The sequence below is a fragment of the Corvus brachyrhynchos genome, unplaced genomic scaffold, assembly GCF_000691975.1.
Source record: "Corvus brachyrhynchos isolate BGI_N302 unplaced genomic scaffold, ASM69197v1 scaffold11, whole genome shotgun sequence".
Taxonomy (NCBI): Eukaryota; Metazoa; Chordata; class Aves; order Passeriformes; family Corvidae; genus Corvus; species Corvus brachyrhynchos.
In genome coordinates, this window is record NW_008236965.1 from 3,834,817 (window position 1) to 3,860,407 (window position 25,591).

General features: G+C 39.4%; 1 long non-coding RNA gene across 4 annotated transcripts in view; it reads left to right on the plus strand.

Annotated features, from left to right (window-relative positions):
* LOC108445257 overlaps positions 1 to 25,591 on the plus strand; it is a 69,741-nt gene that overhangs the window by 2,568 nt on the left and 41,582 nt on the right. For all 4 annotated transcript variants that reach the window (XR_001860058.1, XR_001860059.1, XR_001860057.1 and 1 more), the window contains exon 3: positions 3,091 to 3,163. This is a non-coding gene — a long non-coding RNA (uncharacterized LOC108445257). The remainder of the gene's footprint in view (positions 1 to 3,090; positions 3,164 to 25,591) is intronic.

A 25,591-nucleotide genomic window follows, 5' to 3' on the forward strand; every position in this document is an offset into this window, starting at 1 on the left:
GGGTGTTTGACTCCTGCAATATAACTCTTCTCTCCATCCACAGTAATTGGGCCAATAAAAAAAAATTACCTCTTTCTACAAACTGCTTTGCCCTAATCCACCACTCCTGCTTGAAGGAGTGCAATGGCACAATTCCAGGATCTCAGCTGAGGCAGAAGGTCAAAACAATTATAAACAATTAAAAACATCCTAATCCCCATTAAATGTTGGTGAATCACTTAGGAATATCCAGAGTAGATCAAAAGCTGTGGCAAGGAGACAAGCTGGAAGACAGAGACCCTGTGGGAACACACAGAGGATGCTGGCCTTTGCAAAATCCCCATGCAAAGGGTGGACAGGCACCTTAAAAATAGGGGTGATATATTTTGGTTTTAAACAGGTATTTTTTACCAGCAGTGATTTTGCCCTGAAAAGAACCTTTAAGCAGACTGCCTACTCATTGCACTCTTCACTACCCCTGCCCTAGAGGCACTGACACTTTGGAATGGGACCTGCTGTGAAGAGTGCAGAGGAGCCCACAGTTAATAGGTAAAATCTACAAACTAGGAACAAGAGCTTCATGTAGTCAAGTCCCAGGTCATGCCTGCGCGTGGGAAAGTGCATGGCTGGAGTCTGAGTCAGAAAATAGCTAAGACTGGGGAGAAGAGGAGGAAAAAACTATTTACAACATTGGATAGCCCAGGGATACTTTTCATATGTCAGCTATGACAACATCTATGAAGGATGCGTTTAGAATATTTTGAGGGTTTAAAAATATTTTAAAGAGGAACTGATGTGTTTATTCATCATGGAAACGTCCAGAACTCTCTTACTAAGGAGGAAACAAAACACTAGTATTGCTGCCTTGATGTGCCATCCCACAAGCCAGGGAAAAATCTTTTGAAACCCTCAAGGGTGGATTGTTTATCAATTGCACAATCCTTTTTTAACTTTCTTGGAGTACTTGATAACTAGATACTGCCAGACAAAAGATGTTAAGAGTATCTTGCTTTAGTAGGAGAACAAATTTTCCAGCCCCAGAATCTACGATTGCCTGAAAGAAATGGGAATGTAATGCCTTTGAAATGGTTAGCAAATGAAGTGAGGAAAACCATTGTTTCAAATTGATCTTTAGCCTGTAGTTCTGCCATGGGTAGGTATAAAAGAACATCTTTTATTCTTCCTATGGCTATCATAAAATCAAATTATTTTTTGGGTTGTCCAAGTTTTCTTTCAAATAAAGTAATAAAGGAAGAATTGATGGGTCTGAGGAAGAACTTGTGCATCTTTTCTTTTCCAAGCTCCCAGATGAATCATAATCACACGTCTGAGTAATATATTTCACTAGTACATTTCTCAAACTCCCCAGCTGTAACTACGACAATGCAGTTAGAGATTGATGTCTTTAAAAAAAGAAAAGAACTTAATTCACCCATTCCTTTACACCCTGTTAAGAGTAATTAAGTGCCTTTTAAGCAAGGTAGCAGTAGGTAACCTTCCAGCACTGGAGTGACCCCTGTTAAGTAGACATGAGGCCACAGGGATGAGTTGTGCTCTGTTTCCACCATATGGCTTTGTAATAATTCTATAATTAAGGAATGCTGTCAAAAATTATATGGTACATTGTAATTGAAGACAGAACTACAGCATAAATATAAGCATACATATGTGTGGATAGATGTGAGGATAGATGAGTGGATGGCACACTTATGTGCACATAAGATATCTAATTCTGCAGGCAAAGGCCACCTTAGTTGTGGCACCTCATCACTTTGGAGTGTTTGGCTTTGCCACTGTCACGGTTTTGCTTGCATTTTATTTATTTAGTGCAAGGGACACTGCCAGGTTGCAGGTCTGGATGACCTGAGCAATTGGTGACGCGAGAGGACAGCACAGAGATGACAGCGAGGAAATTCCACTCTGCTGCTGGCTCCAGCACCATTTTCTATGGTGACCTTGGGTCACATCACCACTCTCCTGGTGAATCCACTTCTAAAACAGGGGTGGCACATATTGGATCTGTTTGAGCTCATGCCAACCAGCTCTTTTGTGCCACTTTGACCATGGAGGGAGCCACTCTTCCTCCAGGCTGTGCCATGTCCTCTGATGATATGGGGAAGAGATGTCCAGGCATGACTGGTGAATAATGCAGTCTGAAATTAGGAAACAGAAAAGGAGGCAGTAAGACACACAGTTCTGAATTAGAAGAGAACTTAGAGAGAACTTAGTTTGCTTCCATAAATGAGTAAGTCTAGAAAATATGAGAAAGTTCTGTATTAGACCAAACATATCGAAGTATACCACCTGTGTTTATTGGTTTTGGTGGTTTGCTGGAGGTTATCCATAGCTGCTGAGGATAGTTAATGGCTTTACTTAACTTCTTCTGCTAGACAGAGGATTATTCATGGGAGTCAAGCTAATGTGGGCACTAAAAAGACCTGATTCTTTGTGACTGGCACTTGTGCTCTCCTGAATTCATCATCAGTCACTTAACCACGTAATGTATTAGTTTCTCAAGTAAAACACTGAAGTCAGATTAAATGTATCAAGCAGAAAGCTGATTAAATGCTTACTAGTACCAAACTGACATTTACTATAGCAACAAATGATTTTACACATCACTATCTTTGGGTCAGGAGAATTTCAAAGTGATACGGTTATTAACCAATTTATTTTTTTCTTTTCCTGTTTCTCTTGTGTATAAATTTACTATTGTGACAACTAACAACCACTGATGTTTTTTATTTTATACTGCAAGAATTTTGGTATAACAATCCTAATTTGCAAAAAACGAAACCCTTCCCTAAACATCTTTGATTTCTTCCTTTTCCTCCTGTAAATAACAGGTAAAATTAGAACACTTCTTTATGTCCAATCTTTTTTATTGTGTTATTGACTAATCACAATCTCTTCTGAGATGCTATTATGTCAAGCCAGAGTAATTTTAATGGCCCCCACAAATGCTTTTGGAGATTGTAATCTTGCCTTGGGAAAGAAAAAACTTACTTCACTGGCAACCACTTAAGCCAAAAGACATAACTAGATAACCACTAGCATTTGAACCAATTTCTTTTTAAACTGCAGTTATGTCTTCCTTTTACTCCTGAACAGGTCTGGAGAGATATTACCAACTTGGCACTTGAAGAGGAAGAGGAAGGGGAAAGAATGCAGTGCATGTTTACACGTGAGCGTCTACAATCCTGTCTTTATAAGTCTTTTTCTGTCTAAACTGCCTGTATCAAAACAGACTAGAGTAAACCAAACTACATGATCGGTAGCAGAATTCATCTCTGATATTGTCTTCTACTACTATTTTTGTCAGGTAATCACTTTCATAGCAAGAATAGAGTTTTCAGAAAAGAAAGGAACCTATTTTTTTGCTTAGGAAGTCCTCTTATTTACTACTCCAGCACAAAGACCTTTTGCACAATGTTTTTTCCATTCAATTTTTAAATGGGAAAAAAAGCATTATTTAAATAGAAATCTATACTGGATGTGTTGAAAGCTCACAAAAACCAGGGAAAGTTTGCAACTGCTTAAGATGGTTTTGCATTAGGAGTACTGGAACTTTAAAGTACTGAATTTTATCTAAAATTTTACCTCCTGTACACCTTTTCTATAACAGGTACACAAAGGAAATTTATGATGCAGCCATTGTAAGCCCATCATAAACAAAGAGAAGATAAAAATAATTAAAAAGCAGAATAACAAACTAGATTTGAATTTTATTCTAGATTTCTCTAGAAATAGAGATTTCATGTTAGATACACAATATACCATTCTCATTATCACCATTATTCATCAGGATGACTCATACCAACAACTGATGTCTGTTTATTTGAAATCTTTTTTCATTTATTGTTCTCTACAGAATCAGAGGTGATAAGGTGACAGAATGTCTGCTTTCTTTTGTATATTGATTAAAAAAAGAAAACAGCATCTCCCTCATTTCCACGAGCAAGTAAGCATAAAATGCTTGTCTGTTTCTCTGTTTCTCATGCACTAAAGAATCTGCATAGGGTCAGGAGCAGTCAGCATTTACCCAAGCACACTGACACATGGGTGTTTCCAGAACTTGCATTAAGTCTATGGTAAATTATAGACATGTATTTCTGGGTATGCTCAGTAGGAGATTAGGCATTTATTATCAAAGAAATTTGACCAGACCATACCAGATGTAAACCTTGCTTGGTTGCACTTTACATTTTACTTCCATACATTGGGATGATCTGTGCTTGTTTGTTCCTCACTTCATATTACAACAATTCATGACTAATTCAGCTAAAAGCATTGCTTCAGAAAAATGAGCTACAGTTTGTTCATCTTTTAGTCATATATGCTCTGTGATTCTTTTAAATTTGAACAGTCACTTTATGCATCTGCCTCCTTTCCAGAGACCAGGAATTTTCATATAGAACTGGAATCTTGCATGTGCATGCACTCTGTTAAAGGAAGTCTTCACCTGAGGTAGTAAGGTCTGCTTCAGGTGGAAGAGATTATTTTTCTGTTGTTTCCCCTAGACAGAAGCTCAAAGGTTAAGTCCCAGCTTCCTATATACATTTTGAATATTTTGAACATTTAACCTAGAAATTACGTCTGTTCTCTTCATGTGATCGGTTTGATTTTTTATTTTACTAAAGCACCGTCAATCTGGCAATCCAATGCATCTTGTAAGAAGCTGGCATTGCATTATGACTTTTCCCTTATAATGAGAAAGAGGTAAAGCATCCAAGATGCTTTTGTTCTGTCATTATCTGAATGCCTAACTAATATCACAAGAAAACAGAAGTGCCAGTCTAGCACAGACAGCTCCATCTTCAACACAGATGCTTTTCAAAAGTCCAGTGGTTTAATTCCATCATAAACTGTAGAGAGAACAAAAATTTAAGGCTCTGGACGCTACTCTGAGAGCTGAACACTAAAAAAAACTCTGCTAGCATGCATTGGATAAATACTTTATGGGATCTAGCTCTTGGACTGTTGATTTACATTCAGATTTGAAAAGAACCTGGTAGAGAGAAATGTAGTGGTGAAAGATGGTGAAATGAATTTCATGGCATTTTTAATTCCTGTTGACCAAAAGTGTAAACAGGGCACTCGTGATGCAGGGCAGCCTGTTATGCTGAACTAAACCATACATCTGAGCCCTAAGTGAGAATTAAAACAGACAGCTATCAAAAGCAGTGAGCTACTCCTGAGTTAGTTATCTCTTAGTCCAGTCATCAGGCAGACATGATAGATAAAGTCCTAAAGTGAGATTGAATACTTGTGATTCACTAGTGAACTAAAAGTATGTGCTTATTTTCAGAACCAGTTTGAAAGCTCTCTGTGGGGCATGGTAATTATCTATGTCATCAGAATGTTCTACTTTTGAAATAAAATTGTTCCATACTTAGAAGCCACAGCTTGAAAGGCATTAACATCCCATCATTCAGACAGCTATTTTCTGTGGCTGCCTCTTCTTCCCCATCTCCACCCTGAGCAGAGATGAAATTTCAAGAGAAACATTCAAATGAGGCACAACTCTTGGGTGGTGGCACATCCTCTCAGGAGTTTTTCAACAATTCAATAGATTTGGAGGAGAGAGTTTAGGCTCAGTCCAGTTTTGGGGCTCTGTTCTCCTGATACCTCTTCACATGTTTTCATATACCTCTGCATGCACACGCACACATTTTTTTGCACACTGTACAATAATAAAAATATGTTACTCCTCTGTGGGAATGTAAAGAAAATACGTGAAACAGAAGATTGTTTGAAGAATTTGAATCCTTTAGCGCATTTAGTTCTCAGTTTTGTAGGAGTTAGGAATGAACCTCTGCAATCAGATGATAAATTCACAGCAATACTCAGTGTTTCAAGACAGCAGGTATATATAAATGGAGGAAAACTGCAAATGCTGGTATGAATTGTATTTATATTGCAAATCTTATTGTCAGAGGGAATCAGTTGCTGTATCTTAGGTGCTCACACTATGAGATAGTTTCCTGAGTTTAAAGGCAAGACCCATATCCTTCCCCTTGTTTCCAGTGATGTAATTTGAGCCTACTCTACCTGGGAGGAGCTCTCTTTCTGGTTATTGTTACCTACCAACTCAGTATATCAAGTCTCCCTGTCAGCACCTTCAGGATAACATTACTTTAGGAAATCCGTGCCTAAATTTCTATCACTTTCTTAAATAACAACTATTATATGTATTCTGAACACACAACACTAAAAGTCTGAAGTGATTGTGGATTTCTAGAGAACAGTAGTCATGCATCCATCAGCATCTTAAACCATGTTTCACACCTCAGTGTAAAAACAAACGTCACATCTTTATCTTTGCAAACTGAGTTGAACAATTTGGTACAACCCGAGTAGAAGATCATAGGTTTATCCTCTCAGTAAAGTACAGCACAAAGGTGCTTACTAACTCTACTCTGAAATTGAAGTCTATCAAAACACTTGAGTCTATCCTAGGCCTGTATTTTCACATAAACTTTTTTGTTCAGATAGTCAGTTTGAAGTCACATACCTTTACAGCATCAGTTTTACCAAAACTGCTTTCCCCAACATATGAAGACTTCATTTATTCAGAGAGTAATTCCAGTAGGAGCCAGAGCAAAGGAACTGAGAGTTCATAGCAATTTATATTTATAAATAACTATGCAAGTGTTCATAATACAGCAGCTCAGAAAATTCTGTTGGTGGTAAAACAGCAAGAATTTAGCCCCATATAGGCATCAGTTTTTATTTGATGACTGTAACGAGCTACAGACACCTTGGACCACTACCTGCAACAATACTGTGTCTAAATTTACTTATTTGACCTGTAATTATTTCTATCCTGGCTATTACATGATTAATATCTTCTTGGAGGTTTTCTGAGACAGATTTCCTTTAAGGTATATAGTTGTGATGGGTGTGTCTTGGGGTGACTTTATGATGTGTATCCCCTATCTCTGCTCTATGCCCAGAAATTAATTTTCTGCCTTTCTATGCCTTTAAACTGAGCCTGAGAGGGGGGAGAGAAAAAAAACCCAGAGAACTTTCAAAGCAGTGTTTCAAGGACACACAGACTCCTCTGCGTTCAGCTGCAGCAGCGAGCAACAGCGGAGGGAAGCACCCTGCTTGCTTTTTTCAGCCAGCTTTCAGCCAGTTTTTCAGGTTTTTTTCCCTCTGGAGACTTGAACTTTGTTTTCCTGGGACTTCGATTTTTTCCATCTACTTTTTCTGGACTGTTTCAATATCAGAACACATCGGGAGGATTTTTTTTCATCAAGGCCCGGGAGGAGGGCCTATCCCGTCCCAGCTCCAAGGAGGAGGGGAGAGGCTACCTACAGAAGGACTCTGAAATTTTCCCAGGTTTTCTCTCCACAGTGAGAGGGTTTATTATTTAGCATTATTATCCTTTTCCTGTGTGATTGTTAAATAAATAGTTTTATCTCTTTCACTTTCCTCCAAGGAAAAAAATTTCTTTTTTCCCGAACCTGATGGGGGAAGGATGGTTGTAACCTGCCTTCTATCAGAGGATATTTTCCTCCAAATTTGTTCAAACTGGCACAGGGTGTTTTGGGAGAGTCCAGCATGAGAAAGCAACAATAGAATCAGGGGAAGTATATTTGAGAATTGAGCTAATTATAGGTTTTTTGAAGTCAACAGAGGATGAAGGAGTAAGTCATTGCTGGGTAAGATGTAAGTGTGACATGTCAGTTACCTAATTTACAGGTAACTTTGTCTGGGAAGCAGCAGACACACTACAGTTATTCTAACTTCCATTCCTCCACTTCTATCCTCCTTGCTCTGGGCCAGATACAACTAACAAAATGAATATTTTTTCCCTGCATCTGGCATGGCATTATGAATACATGACTCCATCCATAAACATGCAGATAAAAAGGAATGTGTGCACTTTTGTGAAAAGCCTCTCCATGTAAAACACTTTCTTTTCTTTGAGTTGCCACTGAGTGCCTCCAGCACTGATTAATCTGATTACTCATAGCAGTTTGATGTTATATTTTCTGTGAAACTCTTTTCTTATCATTGAGAGTAAGACTTGCCCCTGTGTAACAAGGAGACAACCTGAATGGCACAACCTTGTACTTGTGAGGATAGACTGAGCCCCATTCTGATTCCCTGCTTGAATTCCCAGAGCTGGCAACTAGAACTTAAAAGGAAAAAGAGGCCAAAATAGGCATCCTTTCTATTAAAAAAAAAAAAAAAAATCACATTTTTTCCCTACTCATATCAACGTCAGAACAAGGCATCTCCCAGTATGATTAAAGTAAAAAATGCATACCTGTCACATGCTGTTCCATTTTCCTTTCAAGGTAGACAATAAAATTCAAATTCCACTTCATCAGTTTTTTAGTTACTTCCCAGGGAAGCTGCTTCAGCCATTTCTCTGAAGAAAACTTGGGAAAAATACACTGTGGTGTTGTGCTGGGATAATATGGTGATGGGGTTTTTTGTTGACACTTGCCCCACAATTTTGAAGGAGACACCTCGACTTTGGAAAAGGAGTACAGCTAACAACAGCAGATCAGTTGTTTCCCTAGTTGACATCTCTTCTTCCTCCAAACCTCTGTATGCAGTTAGATCTCATCTCTTTGGAAACTGGACTAGTTTGAATTTTGCCTTTTAGCCACATGCACATTTTATGGCTCACGTACATCTGCCTTGCAGCCAGACTGTGACCTTTGCTCAAACTGCACCTGACTTATTGGCATGCTGAGACTGATGCCCATTTACTATTAGCGGCATGTATCTGAATCAAAATCAGGATCTGCAAAGTGCTGCTTTCCTGAGCAGCTCTTTCACATTTGTTACAACTGTGTTTATCACCACACTGCATTGCTGCAGAGACCTTCTGGAACTCAGTCTTTGCCTGGGTGTCATCTATCAGTGCTAGAGAAGCTGTGCACCTACAGTATGGAAAGGAAAAATTAATAGAAGTGAAGCCTCACAGTGAAGTGATATATTTCAGTAGAACAGTATCTGTAGCAGTTTTCTGTAATTACAAAATTGCTTTATCATACCCATTTTATTTTTAGTGGCAGTCTATCTTTTGTAAGTATAGGATATATTAACACTTTATATGTTTGTTGAACTTAATTCAAATACTGAAACACACAGCTCCTTATCTGGCAAATTATCAAGTATAATGGGTAATGCTTCCAAAATTTATTCCAAGATTCAAGGTTTTAATAATACCATGTTGACAAGAATAACCTAAAATAGATCCTTTCCCAATTTTAGATGTAGCGTGAGAACTGAAGAAAAAATCCACTTCTGTATGTCAATGTCAGTAAACATTTCACTCTGCTAACACCCCAAGCTTTCTTGTGTTGAAGTTTAAATAGAGTTCTGATTTCCTTCAAAAAGTCTGAACCCACCAGACACAAGATATATATCCAGCCTAGATCTCCTCAATTCCTAATGGGAATACATTAATTTGTCCATCATCATTTCTATCTGTACCTTTCTCTATGTACTGTTAAACAAAGTCTGAATGTTATTAACACCTAAACATGCTCTTAAAGGGTTGAAAGCTTGGCTTCTCATCTTGTTTTCAAATGTACCATTAGCTACACAACATAAATAGAGAAACAAAGAATAGAAAAGAAAAACATTTTTTTATGAAGCAATATGGGGAAGACCTACTTGTTATTTGCAAATGTGAAAGTTCCCCTTTCACCTGGCTTCCCATTATAATATGGTGATGGACATAAGAACTTGTATTAAAAAAAATCAGGATTACTAGGTGTGAAATGTGTTTTGCATAGCAATTCTGATTAATCTTCTGCCTTTCACTGCGTCAGATTGTCTCCTCTGAGTAACTGATATTTTTAAGAGCCTTTATTATCATGGCTGCAGGGAAATCACCTTTATATTTGTTTGCAATATGAGATGTATAATAACTTCTGGTTTTCAGACATACTATTCCAAAACAAAATCGGAATTTCCTATTTTTTTTCAGATATTGTCTCTCAACAGCATGCAAGTGAAGTGAACTGCTCTGTTATGATGGAGCACTGTCCTTACCTGCCCCCATTCCTCTCTCCTCATCCTCTCTATTTGTGAGGAATTTCAGGCTCTGTAACTTCCAGAATCACCCCAAATAACCCAATTCTTGCATTCTGTTTCTAAGAAACATGCAGGCCTTCAGTTAATCTATTATTTAAACATTTAAAACCACAAGACTTTTCAACAGTGGAACAGCTTCACCTGAGGGCAAAGTTTCAAGCTTAAGGTATTTTCCTTTCAGATAGTGACTTATCTTTTTACAGAGGCACAAGGAAAAAAAAAAGGAAGGCAAGAAGAAAAATAAAGATCTTCTTGTTTGGCTAGAGTCCCAGAAAGAGATTTTGAGATACATGACTCATACCCATTGCAACAGAAGCTCTGAATGTTGTAAGTGCTGAAAGTATAAATACTTGAATTATGCGCAACCTGAAGCACCATTCAAAGAGGGAGCAGGGAGATTTTGGCTTCTTGGGAAAGCTGATGGAGATAAAAATTGGTGTTTCATTGATCATGACAAATATGATCTTGAAAAGCTACATCAGCAAAAGAGGAGTTCTGCTAAGTCTTTAGAGTGTGTGACTGATCTGGCAACTGAGGTCAGATTGAATGGGCTGTAGCTTCACCTGAAATGCAATAATGTGATCAGTGCACCAGGTGCCATCAGAAACCTGTTGAGGGACAATGGATTTTATAGGATACTTCTGAGATATTTCAAAAATATTTAGTAAAAAGCGGTTAACAAATTCTTGTTTGAGAGATACACTCCCCAGAAAATACAATTTAAACTCCTTTAAACCCCAAAGACCATTGGTTTCTTCTAAAGGAACAAAAATTCTATAAAAGACCAGTGTTCATCTTTTATAACAACACTCTTGATCATTTAACAGCTGAAATGCTGGAGGTTGGTTATTTGAATTGGTTATTTCTGTTTTTCCCTACTTAATGTTTGCCTCCTTCTGGAGAGCATGGGAGTAAAAGTGGGGGTGAAGCACTTAAAATGCTTTATGCCTTTGCAGAACAATTTTTAGCTATTAGTTTGAGAAATACTGCCCTAAAGGCTGAGACAGGTGACAAAACCCTACACAGGCTGGCATGAAAACCTGTCCTGTGCATTTTGTAGCTCATTTTCTGCTCTTAGCAGTGGTGGCTGTGAGCAGGTATGGTCACCCTGCAGGAACCTTTCAGGGCTGGCCTGACTCATCGCTCTTCTCTGCACGACTGCTGGTGCTCGATATGTTGGAGCAACTCACCTCTAGGTGCTAACAAAAGTCCCCAGCAAGTAAAGAAAGAAAGGAAGAAATGGTGAAAATGTTTCTGACAAAACTGCTGTCCACATTTGTGCTGCACTATTAGACAATTAATGCTTAAAGCAGAAATGAATGGGAAATATTTGTACATGTACATTTTGCCACCTAGCAGTGTCGCTAGAGAAATTGAAGGAAACTTCTGTTCATAGCTTCTTGTTGTTAAAGATCATAAATTGATCAGATTTTTGCCTTCAGTGAAAAAAAGAAATTAAAAAACCAACCTGCTGCCAAAGAGTCTATAAGCAAAGCCAAAAAGCTTACACTGTTTTGAGCTGAAGAAGAGTTTGGCAACTGTTCAAAATGCAAAATATTTTGTTTAAATTCCCACCCAAAATAAAAATCCCATGGTTATCTATGCAATACGTATTTAATTCCTTGACAAGAAGGTGGCGTGCATTTAATTCAACGCACAGTGACTTAGCTATGTAGCCCCCATTCAGCACGTTAATGACTCCCATGGGGCCAAACATGCATCCAGGTCCATAGATGGCAGATGATTCAAAATGACTTCAGGTCAAGCTTCATGCCAATAAGGCCTAAATATACAAGACTTCTTCAGTGTAATCTAAAAGAACATACAGAAGGAGTTAGAGAGTGGCAAATCTGAATCCTTTGCAAAGATTTAGCATTCTTGCAGAGAAGGTGAGGAACAGAAGAGTTTGGATAAGCAGCCCTGAATCCCTGTGACATGTGTTGCTGAATGCTGTTTGAGGGTGATTTAGTGTAATCTTATTAAAACACTTCAGAGTGTTTGCATTTTTATTGACTACTTTGTTTTAATGTACAGTAATTTCAACCATGTTCTCATCTCTCAACTTCATCGTATATTTGCGAGCACTCTCTGTTCAAGTGGCTCCTCTATGGAGCTGAAGTCTTGTTGACAGGCCCTTGAAATCTGTTTAATTATTAAATTCCCATAAAACATTCCTTACATTCACAACAGTTAATATAACCAACACAGTGAACCTAATTTTCCTTCAATGCAATGTAGAAATAAAAATCTACTTGTGCAAAAGGCACAGATCTTTCTGCTACAGATCATGACACTACCTTATTTTGCCACAAGAGACAAAATAAAATGTGATTGTGGCATGCAGCATGTTTAGGGTTAGGCAGGTATGCCTTAGTGGTGGGCACCAGGGTAGGGTAAAAATCAGTCTTAAACACAAGAGCAAGAGCGCCTCCAATTTTCATGAGATTTAACATCTCAAGTGGCTCAAAGTCCAGCATAAAGAGTAGCACTACCAGCATCACATCCCAGTGCCCACTTGAGCAGTCAGCTCTCCAGACACCCCAGTAAGAGAGAGCCCATTCACCAGTCCATGATTTTCCCCCACCAGAAGAAAGCTAAGTAAGCAGTGGCAAGCAGACAAGAGGAACAAGAGAGAAGAAACTGGTCACTTCCCAGCTCTCCCTCCAGCCAGTGGTGCTGGTTATTACAGCTACACTGGCACAGGCAGTCAGCAAAGCTCCCAGGGCAAGAGAGCTCATTCACTGTCTGTGCTCTGAACCTCTGTGTCACCACTGACTTTTGTCCTGACCCCGCACCCCTTCGCCATCACCCAAGCAGCATGTGCTGCAACAGTGGTGAGATAAAGAGGCACAGGCTTGTGTCTGGGCTGGCATCCAGCCGAGCGATGCCACAGAGCCCCAGGATGTGTTCCCAGTAGTGGGAAAGCCTGGACAAAGCTTGTGCCATTGCTAGTGCTGCTCGTGTTACCTCCATTCATTCAGTGAAGCCAGCTTAGCCTGTGGTGCCGTTCTGTGTGCAAGGGCTGGATGCACCTTGGAAATAATCTCTGGATATTTATGATGTGCCAAACACTATCATACCATGAGTAGTCATAAAATTGCACAGAATTGAAGAACTGCTTATGCAAGTGTGAGAAATAGTTTGATTTTTCCTGACTCGATGAGGTATTCTTATCCCAGGGAACAACAAGCATAATAGGAATTTCATTGCAGTAATCTTTAATGGGGGAAAGGAGACCATAATCCAGCATTGGAAGACTTTACAAAGGACTGTTTGGCATTTTTCACACTCAAAATCTTCAACCTATTAGAATACACCTTTTTGAAAAGTATGCTTTAGCTTAACTTTGTGCTACATGACCTGACAAAGGACTGCATGGGTGTGTTCTGCAGCTTGTGGTATTTGAGAGTTCACACAGCTGAATAACTGGTTATTATGGTCCCTTTCTCAAAAATTATTAATCTATTCTCAACACTTCATAACACATAAATTGCTTGAGTTCAAAAAGAGAATTCTGTTATTTCACTGGAGTTTATTGCGACAAAGTTTAAAAAGCTACTGTGCAGTAAGTTTTTATTCAGATTGTCCTGGATAAAAAGCTAATGTAACTCTCATCCTTTGAATATTGTGCAAAAATTTGAAATTTTGGTTATGTTTTTAATGTGTCAAATTAGAAATGCCAAGAGGAGGTGCCACTTTTTCTGGAGAACAGTTTCTGGGATGTAAAAGAATTCAAATGGAAAAAGCTTGGAGGACTTGCAAACAGCCATGCCATGTGGCTCTGTCTCTCAAGCTCTTACACCCACACACACTTTTGATGCACATAATTGCATTTTCCAAAAGACTAGTGATTTTCAGCACTCAATTTCAAATGCATGGCAATGGGGTTTTTCCTTTAAGTATAAGTAGATTTTTTTGTTTGGAGGCAGAGAAGTCATGGAGTTTTATGTTTCTGCATGTAACACCCATACAGCTTTAGATTTTTTCATAAGGCCAAACATTTAGCAGTTGTGGGGGGTTTACTAATCTGGGAGAGAAGTCTGTCTGTCTTTAACTCTGCAGTTATATCTAGTGGGGCTCCTGATGGACAATAGTCACTGTAATATCTCAGTGCATAAGAAATAACTAAATATTTCTCATGGCCTAACTCTTTCTTTCCTATTACTGAGAAGAATATGTATTTCGTTACAGAAGATGGGGGGTTTTTTTCCTGATGAGTGTCTGTAAGAGGGAAGAATATTACAAAAATGTCCCTTTTTTTAGTCATTTCTATGTTCAATTACATTTTCTATGAGAATCTGTAGGTTAGATCTATATACTCAATAAGAATCTATAGAACAGACCAGCTTCAGGACAATTTGTTTTCCATACATATGCTTCCTTCCTGCTGGTCCACAAAACATTTGCCAATAGCTTTAAATTCAGAGAAATCAAATACCAAGAAAATTATTGTAGAACATTCGTAGTTAAAAGGCTCTTCTTTTAAAAAATGTTATTTCTGTATGTATGAGTCTCCACTAAGTTTCAACTAAATGACTTTCACTTGGGACCTTCACAGGTTATAGGACCACCTTGATTTTACCACTTTTAGCTGAAGCTCAAAAAAGACATTTCTGCTTTGGTGCAGATGTAGCTTTTGCCATTCAATTGGGATAAAAAGCTAGGATAGATATGATACACCAAGCCACAGAGAAGCCCAAAAAATAGCCTGGGAGGTCTGCAGCACACTTACTATATTCTCACCAAGTACCCAAGAACACCCAGTGGAAAACTTGCCTTTTTACAATGTCCAAGGTGTATGTACAGCATAAAACACACGTCTTTATGTAAGTCATGTATGGCATAGTATTCTCAATTTCCTGCCAGACTAAATCTTAGAATGAGAAGGGCTTTACTTCACCTTTCCCCTACCAAAATATTCATAGCCTCTCATTGGAAAATATATTAGGAAGTGTATTTATGGAAGCTGTGAGTTTGCCAGATAGTTCCACATTATCTTCAATAATATTCTGATAGGTAAGTTCAGGTTCCATACTTCCCTTCACATGAAGTGCAATTAGCTTCACTGAGATAAATGGCTGTTAATATGAAATAGATTCTGTTCATTATACTCCATATACATAAATACACAGACTAGAGTTAAATTTGATTCTGAATTATTTAGTTCCAAAGCCTACATACACGTAAACAATATTCCAAGTATATGCTACAGATACTTAGCTGCTGAAAATCACCAGAATAGTAAAATTATCAAATTAGGAATAAGAGAATGCCACGGCAACAGGACACTTTACATAAGTTAATGCTGTCTGCCTCTCAGCAGATCTCATTACCCTTGATGGACTTCTTGGCTAACAGAGTTACACAGCAGCTGGTGCCCAGACTAATTTGTTTAGAGCTGGTTTGGGTAACCCTGTACCACACATACTCTTTCAATGTAGACTTATCATACAAGGAACATTTCAATTCAATTTATGAGGAAAACTACATGGCTTGTGCATCCAAAATGTCAAATTATCCCATTAGAAGAGTCTTTCCTTGAAAAAGGTTTCAAGTTCTGCAAAGACAAAAGGATTATTTTAAAATCAGTTTGTACTAAAAGTTTTGGAGAGGTTTTGGATTATGCCATCACTGGACTTTTTATGTTACATTGCTATATATCTTTTATAGTAAGTTTTGCAAAGTGGATGTAATCTGTTACAACTCTTTACCTGGAAAGATTTGATTTTGCTTGCTGAAAATGACTGGCAGAGAGGCAGGGAGAAAAATACAGGGATATGTAACCCTCTCAGTGGTCTAATTTATACTTGGGATGACATTCAGAAATCTTGGGAGATTGAGAATATTAACTAGAGCTGGGCAGAACACATTTCTCATGTTGCTCTGCTGGCTCTGCTCCCATAAATCCAGGTCATGCCAGCTTTAAGCATTTCTGCAGCAGATGTAAATTTGTTATGGTTATGTATTTAGGAGAAAAAGGCACACTTAGGATGACAGCAGGTAGTCACAGGTGTGTTGATTGCATATACAGTAGGAGCAAGATTTCCAAAACCAAACCATTAGAGGCTTAAAATTATACCCTGCATTTCCTACCAGATAGGATGGTTTTGCAAAGTTCAGCCAGATAAGAGGCTGTACCAAGGCAGTGGTTGTGTGTAAGAACTAACAGCAGAGGTTTGGTCCTCAAGCTCAGATGAGATCCTGATGCAACTAAGTTATCCCAATTATATCTTTAGTATTGGGATGGGCTAGACTGGCCCTTACTCTAAAATACAGTGTGTTAAAGGTTCTCCTGATTTATGCTTGCCTATGCTGATCTCTGAGGATTTTCCTGGAGGTAGTATTCCTCCACCTAGGTCTTTTTGTCAACTCCAGGCCTGGAAAGGGAGAGACAAGGCAAGGACCACATGGCGGTATTAAGCAATGTCTAGCAGATAACAAACATAATGCGATAGAGAATAAGATTATCATGTTTAATTTCTCTGTGGGAGATGCTGATTTTTTTTCCTCACCCCTTTTCCCTTCTTAAGTCTTTCTTGTCAGTGTAAAGTTTATAGGCAAGTGTGAAAAGAAATACAGGCAAAACAAACACGACAGGGTGGCATGAAGTCTAGATGATGGCCTGTAAGGAGCAGTGCTAGTTACGCCCCAAGGGTCAATACTGAATTCAACCCTATTTACCATCTTTGTTAAGGATCTGGATGATGAAGCAGAGTGGGGAGTGTGTACACTCAGCAAGTCTGCTGATTACCCAAAACTGGGAGGGGTGGCTGATCCTCTACAGGGTGGTGCTGCCATGCAGAGGGACCTCAGCATCCAGGAGAAATGGGCTGACAGGAACCTCATTAAGTTAAACCAGGGGAAGAGCAAAGTCCTGGGGCCACCGGGAAAGCAGCTTGGCAGAAAAGGACCTGGGATGTCCTGGCAGAGACCAAGGAGAACATGAGCAATGAGCCTTGTTGCAAGAAAGGCTAATAGTGCCCTAGGCATCATCAGGCAAAGTTAAGGGAGGTGATCCTTCCCCTCTATTCAGCACTGGTGAGACCACTCCTGGAGTGCCGAGAAGAATCCAAAACATAGGGAAGAGAAAGTCTTTGAAAGGAGAGAAGCCAAATATTCACAAAGTTTAAGTAAGTAAGACTACCTTTGAATCTTCCTATCCATCAAGCTCCCTTCTCAAAACTATCCCTTTCTGCAAAAGCTATTGAGGATTAAAAAATATGGTAAACGGATTCTTTTCCATGTACTGCTGTATTGCATGGTCTTGAAAGACTAGATTGCTTTAATTCTCTCTGTTTCTTTGTTCACCTAAATTATAGGGATAACACTCCTGACTGTATTGCAGTGGGGATTTACTGATAAAAAAAATACTGAGTGGACTCTATCCTTACATGTATTCCAAAACAAAGTGCTTTACTGGCACAATGTACATGTCATGTTGAATAGTGAGGTTGCTAGATCTCCATTTCTCTTCTTCCCTGGAAACACCTTGGCTGTCTCCAGCACTGATTATCAGACTTCTTCCAGGAGTCTCGTTCAAATTTCAGAGCAAAGTAGATTGTTGAAATACTTCTCAGATATCTGGCTTTGCAACTGCTACATTGTGCCTTGTTACCATATGAGAAGTTCATTCTTTTCCTTGAGTGAAGCATGTAGAACTTTCCCTCCTATAGCACCTTCTGGTTTCACTCATACATGCTGACTTTCACAGCCTGACAATAGCAAAGCAGGGAAAAATCATTATTCAGCTTCTCCAAATCTCTAGATGTAAGAAGAGCGCTCCTGTGAACTTGGTACACTGCATGGCTGAATTTGACCCATGCTTCTTAAACCATAAGCCATCTGTTCTTGAGCCATCTGGATTTGCTTTGATTCCTGATGGGAAGATAGTGTTGGTGAAAGGAAGCATGTGTTAAAACAGAGAAAAATAAATGTCACCAGTAGGGAACTTTAAACAGAGAGATTAAATCTAAGATACTGGAGACTGCAAAGTTTCTCCTTTTTCTGGATAATGAGGAATTTCTATAAATTTTCAGAGACATGTCTTCTCACAATTAAAAAAATCAAAGCACCTTAACACAAAGTGTTCCTCGTAACAATTTCCAATACCAGCCGTTTTTTAGCACAACAGTATGACTATCTGTCTTTATTACAGCAAAAACTGACAATGGAAACATACATCACTAGCCCTCTGACCTTCTACCATGTCACTAATAAGGAAGTGAATTGATGTCAGTCTTTCTGTGAATTGAATGTTTTATCCCTACCATTCATACAGTAAAAACTGGTTTGATTTTTATGCTGCAGGAATGTGCACATTAATTAATCAAGCCCCAAACAGCACCCAAATCTCAAAACCTCTGAGATTTGTGACCTTTTAAATGTGAACACAGTGTCTGTAAGAGAGGTGTATCTTTAAACACAGTTTCCCTGTGTGATTATTTAGAGGCTGTAAGACCCCAATTGTGCTTTGTCACCAGGACACTGCAGCAAAGTTCAAAAGATGCTCAGGGTTATTCCACAGTAGTCTTTGATTCAATAACAAAAAAGTACTTAGCCGGTGTTGTCTGTGAAAAAAATGCTGTATTTTCACCTGGATATACCCAGTAAAAAGCATCCCAAGCAATGGCAAGGAGAAGGGCTGCAAACTTCACACCTGTAACCTGCACACAGCCAGGTATTTGTCCCTCACATCCAGCCACTGCAGGTCAAAGCTTCTTTGAAGTATCTCAGTGTCACTTTGACAAAGGAGTGCCTCATGAGTCATGTATCATGAACAACTAACTGGATGCAAAGAGAAGCTGGTACAACTTCAAAGTGGGAACTTTGTGTTTTTCAAACAGACACTTCTGTTTCATAAACCACATGTCTGGAATTACAGAAATAGTTAAAAGGTAGGATTTGGATTGTAAGCCAAGGATCTACTAAGTTGCAGTGTCCCGGTTTGGCTTTCCCAGAATCTGTCTGTGTCCTCATGCCATGTAATGTTTTTATTGATGACTCAGTATGAAATTGTTACTGATAAAGCTTGTGGGTGTACAGATACCACAGGAATTTCAAATGAAGCAGGGAATACATTATGTGCAAGAAGCTGGCAAAAAAAAAAAAAAGGTGAAGGCAAAATCTGTGCAATTTAAAATGGTTTAATGCAGAAACAGGACAAGAAGCCAGATGTCATCCTTATAGAATAGCAAACTTAGTCTTAGAAAATGATAATTCTGAAATCCATTTGCAAACCACAGTGGATAATCTGTTGAGTATGAGCTACAGTAAAATGTTGTAGCCAAGAGGGATAACAGACTGGGGAAATTCTATCATCTGCAAAATTGGCACAGGATACAGTCCAGTGACAGTATCCACATTTTGACAAGGAATCAGACTAGAACCATGATAAATATAAAAAGATTTGAAACAAATCCTAAAATGAATGATTCAAAGACCTGAATTGATTAAGCTTATCAAAAAAGGGCTAAGACCTGAGCTGAATTCAGTCAAAGCATCTATAAGGGAAAACAAGTCAATGATGGAGGGATATCCAACCAGCTGACAAAGATTTGGAAAGATACTACAGCTGGAAGCTGAGACTCCAGCCATTCAGGCAAAAATACCAGATCCATATTATTCATACCTTTAAATCCAGTTGGGGTAGCTTTTCTAAAAGATGCAGTCTAATACTTGAACAAATTCACCCAGTAAAGTCCCACATCCTTCCTCTAAGGGAGGTCAGAGCTGATCATGGTGTCCCTCTCTGAGAATAGATTACAACTGGTACAGGACAAATTAAACATTTCATGAAAAATGTTCTGTCAAAATTCTGCCCTGTTTCACTGGAAGAACAAAATGCCAATGAGCAGATGGAATATGATTTGTACATTACAGTGGGGTTTATCTTTCCTATCTTAATTGGCAGAAGATAGCCTAAAGTAGTTGGCTCCTCCAGTTTTCTCTATTGTCACTGGAAACAAAGATAAGTGTCCCCAGAGGACTACTCAACCCTTCTATCTCTTTCCTTGATTATAGAGTAAGCATAGACAACAGATAACTACTTTTAAACAGATAAATTCAGGGGGAAAAAAAGTCCCACCATAAAGGCAAAGGGACAATCATATGTGAATGTTGCGGTGGGGTCTCCTGCAACACGTATAGACAGCAAGGCCCGTGGAAAGCAATAGGGACTGATTCTTGATAGAAGTTTCAGAGATCTTTATTCTCCAGCTGCATGGCCAGGATCTGCTGAGGAACTCCACAATCATGGGACCAGAGGGCCCTCCCCGTGCAGGGGAACACAAAACAACCAACGGGGAATGGGATTGACCAGGCAGTAGGGAAACCCCGTAGGCCGTGCCTCTACTCCAGGGTCCCCTCCCCCTGGACCCCACGCCAGGGAGGAGGAACCCCAACATGTGGTAAGTAAATACTTCTCCTCCTTCATGGACAAGCACAGTCTAGTCCAGAAGTGGTCATCAATCAGGGATACCCCAACTGCACTGGAATGCTCCCTGATGCTCAGAGCCCCAAAAGGCCACTAAAACAAGTGAGGGTAGCTGAAGCTCCCCACAAGACATTTCCATGCTCCACAGGTTTCCTTCTGAAGGACAGGTCATCAGGGAGCTCCATCTGATGATTTTCCTTCTGACTTGCACCAGCAGAGCAGTTGAAGTCAGCCATAAAGGAGCATTTTGCACCAGATCCAATCATTCAGCGCTTTGACAGAGTTCACATCTGAACCCCAGTTACATTGCCCAGGCTCATTTCTACCTTTAAAATCATGTTCTAGTTAAATGATCCCTTTCTACAAACTTAAGAAGGGAAGTGTAATTTAGAAGAGTGGAAACTATTATTTTAAGGTTGATTAATTGAGTAGGCACCGTGCTGAACACCACTTCCAGAGGCAAGGGATGCACTGTGTTACCAAATTATTATTTAATGACTCATAATCCCTGTGCATGAGATGTCACTCCTGAGGAATTAGTTTTAAATGGGGTGGTGGTGTCTACTCAAGGTATGGAGCTTGATGTCAAATCACTGTAATAGCTACATTTTTGCATCAGCCAACATCAAAGTTCAGCAGTTTGTGGCTGGAATCACTAGTGCATATACCCACTGCTGGAATGATTCATGACTGCAGAGTAAGAAAAATGATTTAAAAAAAACTTTTGGTGCCAAATGGTATACTTCAATAACTTAAACTTTGAACCAAAATATTTCTATTCCTGCTTTTGAATATCCTATTCAATTTAGCACTTGCCAATTGGGTTGGTGAGCTGCCCTCCTGTAATTGTTATCCAGCCGCTACCTACACGCAAAACATATGCAGCACCTCACATCAGAATATTGTTCACAGATTAAGCAAAAACATGAACAAATGGAAGAGATCCAGAGGCAGCAAATTTGGTATGCCTGATTTGCAGGATTCATCATTTCATCTGCCTTCAACAACACAGTCTGTAAAAGACCACTTGATGCAAAATTCTATAGAAAAAAAAGAAAAATAAAAAAAAAATTAATAGAAGTGTTTCTTCTAAGCGAAGCAGCTATTGAATACTTTTGCTGGTATTTAATAAATAAGAATTATGGCACATTAATAATGGCTCTATATGGTCTTTATAAAATACAGTGCATTTTCCTGATTTAGAAACGTACTTGAGAATAAATGAATGGATGTTCTGGGTCAGATGGAAAGTCCAGCTAGACCCAGTAACATCTTTCTGACAGATGCTGAGTTCTCAACCAATGCATTCAGTTGAACTTAACCATGGGTTTAAAGTAAACACTGCTAAACAGAGAGGATGTGAGATACTGAATTAGTGCCTGCTTCTGAGATTATAAATATGCCGCCTATCAGTATACTGCCATGGAAAACCAAAACAATCATGGATTATTATAGAGAAGTTTCAGTATCTGCCTTGTATAGATTTCGTAACCTTGATCTAAAGTGGCAGTCAATGGACAAAGGAAAAAGCCTCAAAAATACATTCATAGGTCTCCTAATTTCATTCCACAGTTTCTTTCAGTAACATATTGTACATGCCTCTTTCACGTGGAGCATTGCCATGGCATGGGGCTTTCACTGTCTCCTTTTTAATTGGATTTATCATTTGTACCATAAATGTTCATGGCTGTGTTACTGCACTATCATTCATACGGGCAGGTGGAGAGCTGCCCAAAGTCATAAACAATCCAAAGGGGAGCTTCACAAGCACTGACAAGCTCTGCCGTACTCCTAATGGTATATGCTGGGGTGGAGAGCCGTGGCTATCAGGACTTTCATCCTAGAATTTGGGTCAAACATGGATGCGTGGCACATCTGAGCACCTACAGAAGTAGCATGATCTTTCAAAATGCTCGTGCTGACTTTACTGATGACTGAAGAAATTGTTTGAAACAGAACTAACAAGACCTGAGACCACAGGCATGTGCTGTTGTACGTCCAGATAACTGGAGGAGATCAGACAGCTCTTTAACAGCTGCTAATTAGAGAGGTCATTTTGGATAAATGTGTGATGTGTTCATCACTCAGCATTTAATGAACTATGTGGGATGTAGATTTGAAGTGGTTTGTAACAAACTGCTTTAAAGACATATTCTCAGTTGTCCAGATTAAAGAACCAAATACAAAGGAGTTATTTAGGCAGAATGATGTGCAGTGTCTTAACTCATTCTTTCAGGATAACAAATCCAGGAGGAGTGCATTGTGAAGAAATAAACGGGACATCTATATTCCAGTGAATAGGAAAAAAATACCTTAAAATTAAACCAGGATTCAGACCAAAATCCAAACATAAATTCTGTTGCAGTGGTGGCTGCTGCTGCCTGAGTTGCCTGAGTTGCCGCAGGGCTGAACTGCAGCATTAAACTCATGGTGGGCTGGCTCAGTTTGGTATCTCCCATGGTGGTTAAGGTGAGCACCCACAGACCCTTGTGTTGATTACTTAGTTACAATTGGTTCATCATTTCCCCACCCCGTTCTATGTATGACGCTTTGAATAAATATTTCCCTGTTGAATAAGTATAGCTCTAGAAAGTTCTCCGGTTTTCGATACCCCCCCCATTGGTCCTCCCTCCCTGCTCCCTCCCATCTTGTCTCTGGTTGGTCTGCTTGTATTCTCTCCTCCCCTTTGCCCACACTGGATTGGTTAATTGCACCCCTATAAAACTCCTGGACCCTCCCTTGCTAATGTCTTTTGTCCCTGGACCCTCTGCTGGAATAAACGCTTCAGAACCCGTACAAAAGACCCCTCTCTGTCTCTTCATCTTTGGTGTGCATGCTTGGACATAGCCACTTGGGTGACGTAGCCACTTGGGTGACATAGCCACTTGGGTTCGGGCTCGTCATCGCTCCTGGGTTTGTGGGTGTTTGCGTGCTGGCTCTACAGCCCCTCCTGAGGGTTGCCAGCTGTGGATTGGGACTCCAGAGGTCTTTGGATCTGCTGCAGACACTCAGGGAGGTGCAGCACTGGTCCTCTCCCAGATACAGTGGCTTGCGTCAAAATTCTATAAAAATCTTTCCATCTCTTGGTAGATGATAGATGTTTGTATGTAGATATGACATGCTTATGTGAGAGTCCGATGATAGCTGAAAACCGTGGTATGAGCTGAAGTGCTTTAGATGCCCATTTCAGAAGACTTCCAAAAGTGATGGAGACTCCCTTCGTGCTGGATAGTGACCCACTAGTTGAACCACTCACCTGGTGTACATGAAACAGAGGTCCAGTTAGTCTTTGGTTAAGGGCATTCAAATACACAACTCCTGTAGAGGAAATCCAGACAGAAACTAACTTTGAAAGCTTCTTTGAAGATGTGCATCCAAGAATGCAAGATTCATCAAACCAGGAGACCAAGAGGGAGTCTAACTCCTTAGCTGAGTGCATCGTGAGCAGCAAGGACCATAACCCACACCTCCCCCTCCTTGGGTGCTCATGCTCTGAAACTAGCAGGCAGATAGACTTTATCCCTGGGACATGAGTGTGGCATGGTGTATGGCACTGTGGTGACCTTGAATTGTCTGGGGGGGAGTCACAAGGTTGGGTCACTCAAAGGGCACTCAAAGGACTTGAGGGTTTGCAAGTCTCACCTGTGGCTCACATGTAAGTCAGGGGATGAGATGCATGGTCAGGATCAGAACTGCAGGTTCTTCTGAGGCTAAAAGCTCGCCAAAGCCTAAGTGGTTTAATCCTTTTTTTTTTTTTTTTTTAAATTATGGGCTTGACCTAAATTCCACCTTAATTGTTCAGAAATGCCTGGGTTTTTTTTTTACCTCACTCTATGTTCCCATATATCCAGCCAGAAATCAGGAGTACAAATGGTGCTGTTTGGGAGAGCAGGGATAAATAAAAATGAAAGAAAATCAGGACTCCATTAAGCAACTTTTAACCTGCTTTTAGTGGTTTTGCCATACAAGTTTCTTAAAAAAAAATACCAATCCTCAGTATATTGAAACCATTGCTTAGTGAATCAACTCTGCTGTATGAGTTACATCCTGAATTCTTCAGTGCAGTTCAATGTCTGACACTGACATGAAAGAGGATCACGTTTTTCTTGATAAACGTTACTCAGTTGGGTCTGTATCTCAGTCGTTCATATCAGGTACAGCTCTCAATCTCATTGGATTAGAAAGAGAAACAACCTACCACTCACTATAGGAGAAAGAATCCAGTTGGCATCATTATTCCAAATATCCAGTATGTGTTTTGTTGTTTCCTAACTCCTCACAAAAAGGATTCTCAGAATAAAAGTTTGGCTGACTAACAGCTGGCATCTGAATATTAACTATGTACCTTAAAAGGAAAGTATCACAAAGGTAGCTATTCCTTTAACCTTTTAGATTTGTATTGTGAAAGATGGACCTCATAAGAACAAGATGCTCTTTATTGGTAAATTTGCATGTACTTTTAGGATGTTGACATACACATTAATTTAACTGGAAGGAGCTAAAGGGAAAAATTAGACGGCAGAAATTATAATAGTAATAATAACAACAACAATAATAGTAATATACAGCTGGATTGTGCATCGTTTTCCATCCATAAATCAAAAAGGCATTAGATATTATTAAAGCCATTTTAGAGATGAAACAAAGAAGAGAGATGACTTGCCTGAGGTGACCAAACAAGTTATAGCATTCAGTCACTTTTGCTGACATCTTACACCAGCATCTGCTGCCTTACATAGCAGCATGTGAGTCACTAAATGCTCTCTATTCAGTCTCTGAACATTCCGTGGGCATGAAATCCTGGAAAGAAGCAACAGGTACTCAGGGAAGGGGTGAGAAGAAATGGAGCCAGAAAATCAACAGGGATACTTTTTTTATTCAGCAGCAGGCACTACAACATGGAGAAAGAGAAGAACAGCTGAGAATCTAAGCATAAATTTTCCAGGATGAAAAAATATGAAAAAGATGAAAAAAAATCTAGGAAAGAGTATAAACCGCTACAGATTTCAGAAGAAGTGGAAAGACAAAGAGCAACAGTGGGAGAAATGACAGAATTTTCTTTGTCAGAAAAAGCAGGACCATTAACATTAGCAGGAGTAGAGCCATTCACAGGCA